General features: G+C 41.2%; 1 long non-coding RNA gene across 1 annotated transcript in view; it reads left to right on the forward strand.

The window, feature by feature from the left end:
* LOC127491302 (uncharacterized) overlaps positions 1–9,156 on the forward strand; it is a 47,585-nt gene extending 38,429 nt beyond the window's left edge. The window contains exon 3 of the long non-coding RNA XR_007919872.2: positions 3,311–9,156. This is a non-coding gene — a long non-coding RNA (uncharacterized lncRNA). The remainder of the gene's footprint in view (positions 1–3,310) is intronic.
* Positions 9,157–9,752: the final 596 nt, after the last annotated feature.

The raw sequence follows: 9,752 nt of genomic DNA on the forward strand, positions 1-9,752 counted from the left end.
AATCTAGAGTTATGATTTAATTACCAAAAGGTTGGGTTCAAATACAATGCAACGAGACTTGTTTATAGAATGACGGCTTGTTTTTCTCGGTTACTAATCATGAGCTTAATTTTTAATGGAAGAGCATTGCTAGCATAATTAACACCCAATTTACATGTGCATCCATAGAACCAATTAATTAAATTTTATTGATGTCTAGTTGCTCTTTAAAATGCTTTCCAAATGCCTCCAAATTGATTTTAAACTGTTGATAGTGGAAGTCCGTTTACACTTTTCTTGGGTTTATGAAATACTAACCTCTTCCTTCATTAAAATATGTTTTATCTACTAGAGGCGTTCCATAATTTGCGAAGGATATTTTTCACAGCATGCACAGTGAGGTCTGATAGCAATGCCAGTTAGAGCAGTGTGTGAAGCAAATTCTGCAGTGCTTGTGGGCTACAGTTAGTTGGCCCCAAGAATCTGAAACTGAAAAAAATGAGAGTGCCCGTTGAAACCAGGGTAGAGATAGACAAAGTCAACTGCAAGAGACCAGAAGGCTTCTGGAATAACAGAATGTGACTGTGACTTGCTGGGGATCCTGGCAGGCCTGATGGAAAAGTGCTTTCCTCTTCAGAGATTGAGCTGAATGTAATTTGCTGTTAGAACTTAATTTTTTGCTACAGAGGCATCGCTACACTTTGTGGTATCAACTTTGAGTGCGTGGACTTTGTAATTCCTTAAGAATGACAATCACTAATGCAAACGAACATTTCTGGCCATCTTAATCCAATGCCAGTAAACATTAAATTCATACCTGCGCTCTTCTACTCACCAAGAAATTATCTGATGGCAATATGGCTTTCATATACAGACACACCTATATACAGTAAGAGAAAGGCAATGTGCCTGCTGCTTTGTGAGGTGAACCAGTCCCGACATGTTTGAATTACATTAAGTTCCACTAGAAGAAAAGAGTGGTCAAGCATCCTTGACAGCTGCAGTGCCTTAAAAACCCTCTAGAAACAAAGCCCTAAGCATGGCTAAGACCTGACTGTTTCCCTTATCCCCACAACCTTTATCAAGTTCATGTCTTTCCTGGGCTACTGCAACAGCCTGTTACTTGTTGGCCTCATCTCTAGCTTGGACGGTGCCAATCTGGTCTTTGTATTATGGATGAAATGATGTATGAATCACTAACCTCTCTCTTCCAAACATCTGCACACACACATGCGCACACACACACTTAATACTTCATGACTTCCAATGCTGTCTTGTTCAATACAACATGTCAATAAGGCTCCAAATGATTAGGCCACTACCTATCCATCTAGCCCTAGCTCCATGTCACATGACACTTGCTATCCCTGCTCCAGCTATATTGAATCTTCTTCAGTTCCATGTATAAAACAACCTTTCCTATTATTTTGGAACCTGCCAAAGTGCAATTTTATTTATTTTGAGAGAGTGAGCAAGAGGGAGAGAGAGAGAGAGAGAAATCCCTTCTGCTGTTATACTTCCCAGATTCTTGCGACTGATTAGAGCTGGGATGGAGCTGAATCCAGGAGCTAGGAACTCAGTCCCCGTCACCCACATAGGTGGCAGGAATCCATCCACTTGCACCATCACTCCTGCCTCCCAGGATCCAGGAACTAGATCTGGTTATCAAGTCCAGGTACTCTGATATGGGACATGGGCATATTAACTGCTGCCTTAGCCACTGGCATAAATGCCCACATTCAAAATATAATTTTAAAATATTTATTTGTTTGAAAGAGGCTGGGAAAGAGAGAGAAAGAGAGAGAGAGAAAGAGAGATATCTTCCATCAACTGGTTCACATCCTAGATGCCCACAAAAGCTGAGTCTGGGCCAGACTGAAGCCAGGAGCCTAGAACTCCCTCTGAGTCTCCCTTGTAAGAGTGACAGGGCTCTAAGCACTTGCACCAGCACCACCTCCTGCCTCCCAGGGTGCACACGCCAGCAGGAAGCTGGAATTGTAAGTGGACTTGAGACACAAATCCGGGCACTCCAACATGGGATGTGGGTATCCCAAGTGGTATGTTTACCACTCCACTGAACACCTGCCCTGAAGTGTAATTTTTAACAAGTCATTTACAAGACTCTCGTACACACTCCAAGTGACCAGGTGCAAACTGCTCAACTCATTAATGAAAGAACCAATAAGATGGTAAAGCTGAGGCCAAGAGTGAGAATTGAGTATTTATTGGAAATGGAAAAAGAATGCTGAAATAAGATTGCTAGTTTAGATACAGAAGTGGTTAATGGACTACAGCACAATGAAACCATAACCTTCGAGTTAGTTTTTGTACCAGCAGAAATCATTTGCATCTCTGCCAGACAAAAATATATTCAAGTTAATTGCACCTTTCCAGAGTCTGGGCCCTAATCAATATTAAACACGGGTAGACTCTCTGAGAACAGAGGTTGGTGTAGTATGGCCTGTAGGCCAAATGGAACTCAGGGCATGTTTTTGTATAACTTCAGAGCAAATATATTTTTTTACATTTTTAAAGACTTTTAAAATATTGTTCTCAAAGAATACTATATGACAAATACCATATTAGGCTTTTTTATAAAAAGATGTATATAAAGATGGCACATATTGTGTTTGTAATGCAAAATTTTCAAAAGAACTTTCTTTAAGAGATTTATTTATTTATTAGAAAGTCAGAGCTACAGAGAGGCAGAAGCAGAGGCAGATAGAGAGAGAGAGGGAGAGAGAGAGAGAGAGAGAGAGAGGTCTTCCATCTGCTGGTTCACTCCCCAAATGGCTGCAACAGCCAGAGCTGGGCCAATCAGAATCCAGAAGCCAGGAGCTTCCTCCAAGTCTCCTATGGGGATGCAGGGGCCCAAGGACTTGGACCATCTTATACTGCTCTCCCAGGCCAGAACAGAGAGTTGGATCAGAAGTTGAGCATCTGGGACCTGAACCGGCACCCATATGGAATGCTGGCATGGCAGGCCAGGCTTTATCCCCTACGCCACAGCACCGGCCCCATGGCTTGATTTTCAAATAAAGCTGAGTTTTTACTGGCCCTGCCCTACAGAACAGGACATCCTCCAGTGAACCCAAGGGAGCATTCCACTCTCACTAGGAAAAGACAGGCATGTGTCCTTCTGCCTTACCTCCAAGTTTTTGGATATTGCAAAAAATTAGACTTTATAGTTACACTCTTTCTGCTTAGAATGTTCTTCCTCCTCTTATCACTGAGTTAACTCTAATCCTTTTTCAGATTTCAGCTCCACAGTCATTCCCTCCAAGAAGCTTTTCCTGGTTTGCCAGACTGAATCATTTTCCCTTATTTGCAGGCTCTGTCAACTCTTGGCCTCAGTGGCACCTGTCGCTGGGACAGTTATTTGTGGGACTCCCCATCAATATGGTGAACCACCTCCAGGAAGGCGATGACAGTGCCTGGTTGCCTTTCTGGCTCCAGGGCCTGTCATGGTATCTGGTTGTTAGTAAGCAGATACTCAACAAATGTGTGCCAAATAAATGAAAAAAGGTATGGTATTCTCATGGACCACATCAGCATTCTGGTGTGTGTGTGTGTGTGTGTGTGTGTATTTGTGTGTGTAGTGTATTAGTGAGAGCAAACCAGCTTTTAACTCTTGGAAGCTTTAGACATTCACAATTGCAACCTATTGGGCTTTTGATCTAGAAGATTAGATCAAGGGATACTGTAAAATCCTCAAGATTGTATGCAGCGAATCTTTATGCAAGAACCATTACTTAGGCTTAGGTGATTCGTGGTTTTCTCCTAAAAATACTGCTGGCCATTGATGAGGGAAGGCATGAGCTGGGTCTCCAATGTAGCTTTCATGGTGTGATCAGCTAGCACCTTATAAAAGATGAACAACACCCCATAGTAAGCTGTGACCATGGGGAATATTATCCAACGTACTAAGGAGCACCGGGATTAAAATAGAAATAACGATGTTAACATGAGACTTCCATGGCTTGCTCAACAGTGGAGACAGTTTGTATGTATTTTTGGGTCTCACTGAGTGTAAAGTTGATGCTCGTTAAAAAGACATCACTTCACTATAAGATTATTTAGTGTAAAGCTACTGGAATGTAAATTGGCTTCCTTTAGCTTAACACTAGGAACAAATCTGAACTTAATATATATGGGGACTCAAGAGTTTCATTTGAACTTACCCTTGGTGTGTCAAAGACCAGTGAAATCTGGTAAGCTCCTGGGATTTGGAGGTGAGGGGTCTCCTGAGAAGTTGTGTGGCTTAAATGTTTAGCTCTCCGCGGAGACTGAAGATTTTTTTTCTTTTTGGTATAACCAGGAACTCCAGCTTAAAGTGAAGTGGTGAGGATTGTAGATCTAGATCCACAAGCCCCTTGAAACTCTCTCTAAGGTGGTCAAAGGTGAGAAGTGACCCAGGAGCTTGCACAACTCAGCCATAGGCATCGATTTACAACACAGATTAGAAGGAAATACGATTTGTAGCATACAATTTGTAGCATGATAGATCTGGATTTTTGTCTTGCCTTTTTTTTTTTCCAACTGTGATATTGGACAAGATTCTTATTCCCTGAGTTGTGGCTTTGTCGTTTGTAAAACACACACGATAATATCATCAATACAGTGTCATTGCTGAAATTCATGGAGAAAAAGAATGCAAGATGCCTTACAGTATACCTGACCCTTCAAGCATGCTCAGTAAAACCAGTACCTTTGGTTAAGCTTCTATTATATAGTTTTGCATGAATAACTTGACTTAAAATAATAAAGATGAAAAATAGGTGAAAACTTATGAGACAAACATCAGTAGAGCTTGGGGGACAGTATAACGGCAGAGCTGAAATGGAAACTCTTGTCTCCAAAGCCATTCCTTTGCAACTGTATCACACAGCCCTTCGGGAAGGGAATGCACCGTCTTGGTCACAAAGCAGTGTGTTCTGGGGTCTCCACCCCCGAGCTGGAAAGTTCGCCCTGCAGAGTTTCTGACTGGTTGCTAAGAAACCCCCAGAGACTACACTTGCAGAACCTTTGCCCTCCGGGATGGTGGAGCGGCAAGTGGAGGAAGCCTGGAGTGCTGAATAACTACGTGGACCTGAGCTGCCCACGGCACAGAGATGGTCTGCTCTCCTGAGAACTTCTATGGGAGACCATGCATTTCTGCCTTCTGTAAACTAACAAATTGTGCTTAAGATCTAGATGATGTCCCACCTTCTCCAGTCGCTTCACCATGCTGGGATTTTCTTTTGGTTGAACTCCTATCATCCTTGCCATCAGAGGCACAAAGCTCACCAGTTTTGCAACTGGTTCAAATGTTCCGAATGTTAAGGCCACCCTGTGCCTTAAATATTTTTTCTTTGTTTTTCACTCTGTTCAGCATAAGTCTGAGCATATGGTAGATGCTTAGTGAATAGTTGTTAATAATAGGGTAAATGGAGAGTTCATATAGACACCATAAATAATTTTATAAAAAGGAATTCATAAAGCACACATATGAGAACGGTCTTGAAACATGCTGTGAGCTTCCTTTAGGGGCTCTGAGAGCAAGAAATAGAGTTGCATTGCTGTTATTTCATATGGTGCCATTTATAATCCACAGATTGGTGGAGAGGATCTACCAGAGAGAATGCACCCAATGGGCCAGAAGAAAACTGGCTTGGAAATAAGCCGAGAGAACTAACCATTGTTAGTATGGGCATAGCTCCACTGATATTTGCCAAGTACTGATTAAATGTTAAAGCAGATATGCATAGATCTTGTGTAACTGAACTTCAAAGCCTCAAATTGTCTCTGATTTTAATCTGTAGAACATCAACTTTCATGTAATGGAAGTTCCTATTAGGAGAATATCCTATCTCCCACCCATGAGAGTTACCCTAGAGGTGAAGTATCATTCCATGTACAAGGCTGGAACAAATCCCACATTACTCTTTTTTTTTTTTTAAAGATTAATTTTATTTATTTGAAAGAGTTACAGAGAGAGGTAGAGACAGAGAGAGAGCTCTTCCATCCGCTGGTTCACTCCCTAGATGGCTGCAATGGCTGGAGCTGCGTCCATCCAAAGCCAGGAGCCCAGAGCCTCCTCCAGGTCTCCCACATGGGCGCAGGAGCCCAAGGACTTGGGCCATCTCCCACTGCTCTCCCAGGCCACAGCAGAGAGCTGGATTGGAAGAGGAGCAGCTGGGACTAGAACCGATGCCCATATGGGATGCCAGTGCTTCAGACTAGGGCTTTAACCCTCTGTGCCACAGCGCCGGCCCCCCATATTACTCTTTATGGTAAAGGATACAAATATCTTTTCATAATGAAGTAAAACTTTTGTCAGTTTTTAATCCCTCTTAAGTGTATCACTAATTTAATTTCCCTTAAGTGTATCACAAATTATAAGTATTGAGCAAGAAAAGAACAAAAGAGAAAATAACTCTTACACTAATGTATGCCTTTGCCATGGAAAAAAAGTTAGTTTATTCAATATCTGAGTTTTTTTGCTAAATCCTAAGTAAAATGAGGCAATGTGTTTGGGTAAGCATACAATCACAGCTACATAAGTACATATAAATTTGTATCTTTTGTTTGTGTAGTGTGGATGGGTGGGGCAAAAAATACACAAAAAAGCACTTGTATCCAGAGTAAATAAACAACCTCCATGTATGAATAACAGAAAAAAAAAATCAAACTTAAAATGAGCAAAGGCCTAAATTTTTATTTGTGAGTGCTTAAGTGGGATACACATTCACAAATGAGGATACAAAATAAGGAACAATCATACTGGATATCAGAGAAATGCGAATTAGAATCATAAGGAGACACTACTACATTGCCACCAGAATGGCTAAAACTACAAACAAAACAACAAACTCAAAAACTTGACCATATGAAATGTTGCCATTGTTGATGATACAAAACGTTGTGAAGCAAGGGGCCACCTGGTTCTATGTGAGATGAAAACACACAAGAAGGCTGTGATGTCAAGGATGGGGCTTCAGATTGATATGAAAAACTGGTTTCCTGAGAGCAATGTTAACACACACTACCACCTACACTCCAGTTGGCTTTTGTTTTCATTTTTTGTTTGAGAGAAAGATATATCAAAAGTCTATCTCTGCTTCATTCCCTAAAAGTTCACAGCAATAGCAAGTCTGTGCCAGGCCAAAACCAGCAGCCTGGAGCTCAACCCCAGTCTCCTACGTGGGTGGCAGGAGTCCCAACTACTTGAGCCATCACACTGCCTCCTGGGGTGCACATTAGCAGGCAGCTGAAATTGGAAGGGGAGCCTGGGCCTGAACCCAAGCATTCTGGCATGGAATGTGGGTGTCCCAAGCAGCTTCCTACCCACTATTCCAAAAGCCTGCCCCTACCCTGGTCCTCTTATCATGGAAAAAAACCAATATGTAGACATAGAGATAGACAAACTTTTGTTCACGTAATTGTTGCTCCAGGTTTTTTGTTACTAGCAGCTGAATACATTCAGTTTACACTAGAATAGTACTGACAATGGAATTGTCCCGGAATCCTTTGCACTGACTTCAGATCACTGCTAAATGAGGCATCATCAGTTACAATTCCTGGAGTATCCTCAGCTCAGCTTTGCCTCTTGGACTTAACCTCAAGTGGCAACTGAAATTTAATGCATGGTAATGAATTTGCCCTTTTTATTCCTTTGTGCATATTTTCAGATTTCCTGGACGGCCCATATCACCTAACAAACAAAACAGCGGGAAGTGTAGAGAACAGAAGCAAGTGAAAAGAAAAAATGATAAAAGAGAAAAAAAAACCCTCAATCTGTAACAGCCAGAAGTGCTGTTAGTTAGTGTGGGTTTTGTTGGTACTCCCCCTCGTTTCACAATGCAGAAGTGTAAGGACATACACTCTGAATGTCTCACTCACTGCCATGTTATCATCACCAAGTACTGCGCTTGCAATCTGACATCCAGGGCTCAGATCTCGGCTCCAGTCCTGCACAAGTATCTTAAACTCTTTCGGTCTCGGTTTCTTCATCTCCTGGATTTTTGCAGCATAATAATTGTAACCACCTCATAGGGTGGTTGTGAGTGGTAAATGAGTTAATATATAAAAAGCTTTCAAAAAATGTCTTGGGAGCAGGGGTTATGGTGCGGCCATTAAGCCATGATCTTGGGATGCCTGCATCCCATATGGGAGTGCCTGGGATTGAGTCTCCTCTCTGCTTCCAATCTAGCTACCTGCTAACACATCTTGGAAGCAGGAGATGATGGCCCAAGTATTTGGGTTATTGCCACCACGTAGGAGACTCAAATGGAATTCCTGGTTCCTGGCCTAGCCCTGGTTGCTGTGGGCATTTGGGAAGTGAACCAGAGGATGGATGCTCTCTCTCTCTCTCTCTCTCTCTCTCCTCATTCAAATGAATGAATATATAAAATGAATGAATATATAAATGAATGAATATATAAAACTTAAAAAAAATAAAATACTGTTTGGTCTATGTAAGTACGAGGCAGGAATAATGTTTGTTGAATAAATGATCCGTCATCATTTGTTCATTGTAAAAGAAATATTGGTAGAGTAAAAGCAACAGTCTTGTTCCTAGAGATTTGTTGAGTGAGCACACTCAGACTCCTTCCATAAGGAAAGTTTTAGGATTATCTGCACGTGTATCCACGTGGAGGATAGCCTGGGGAGGATGAGTGTGAGTGTGTGTGGGTGTGAAATACCAAAGTTGATGGGAATTTTCTGAGTCACATGGTTTGTGCTGGGCTTTGGTCAAAGCTTTGTGATGATGGCTGGGTTCAAAGACGATTTGTGTGTCCTGCATGTCTTACGCTGAGGCAGAGCACTGAGAGTGAGATGAGACTCCTCTAGGGTCTGTCTTGTGGGCCTTCTCCGTAACAGCACATGGACAGCATAGGGAATGGGAACATATTGACCAACCAACCGTGGCAATACATCAAGATTTATCATCTTGGAGTAAAAATTGACCCCAATTTAACCTCTATTAATATTTATTTCTCAAGTCAATAAATCTAGAATTTGTCTTAGCAAAAGTCAATATCAGTTAAATTCTGCCTTCTCTTCTTAAGGGGAAAAGTTAAGAAGGGAACTAGTATTTGAAAATGTTAAAAAATGAAATTTCAGAGCCACACACAAAATTCCTGGTGGGTAGGGGCAGAACGCAGCACTCCTATCACTTACGATTTGAAAAACAAATGTATATTAACCCCAATTATGCACTGCCTCGCTTCTCCAGTTCACATCACTGCTATAATGGATGAGCACCAGTCAGAAAGAAGAGGCATGGACCCATGTTCCAAGCTCTTTGTGGCCTTGGGGCCATCATTTTACTCCTTAGAACTTATTTCTTAATCTTCAAAAAAGACCAAATGTTTCTATTGGCATAGTTTTACTCATTTTACATTCTACCTAAGAATTTCAGCTCTGTTACAAACAGCAGTGTTATATCTTTCCTCTGTACACATCTTGCGTTCCTGGAAAAAAATAAAATCATGTTACTAAATTATAACCTAAGTAAAACATAAAATTTGGTAGCAATTAAGAGCTGATAGATGAAGTCAGCAAATTCTTCTCCCATTCTGTCTTCATACCACCTTTAAAAAAATCTTCTATAGGCCTATTTAGTTTTTTTTTTTAATTTCTAAAAGTTTATTTTAATCAACTAAGTTGGTTATCTTTGAGAAATGAAAACTTAAAACATTACATTTATATCCAAAGCCCTTTTGACCCTCCATCACCCAAAATCCCAAATCCAAACTTTCTCCCAAAGTTAACTACTATGATCACACTGA

Source organism: Oryctolagus cuniculus, chromosome 18 (genome assembly GCF_964237555.1).
Source record: "Oryctolagus cuniculus chromosome 18, mOryCun1.1, whole genome shotgun sequence".
Lineage (NCBI taxonomy): Eukaryota > Metazoa > Chordata > Mammalia > Lagomorpha > Leporidae > Oryctolagus > Oryctolagus cuniculus.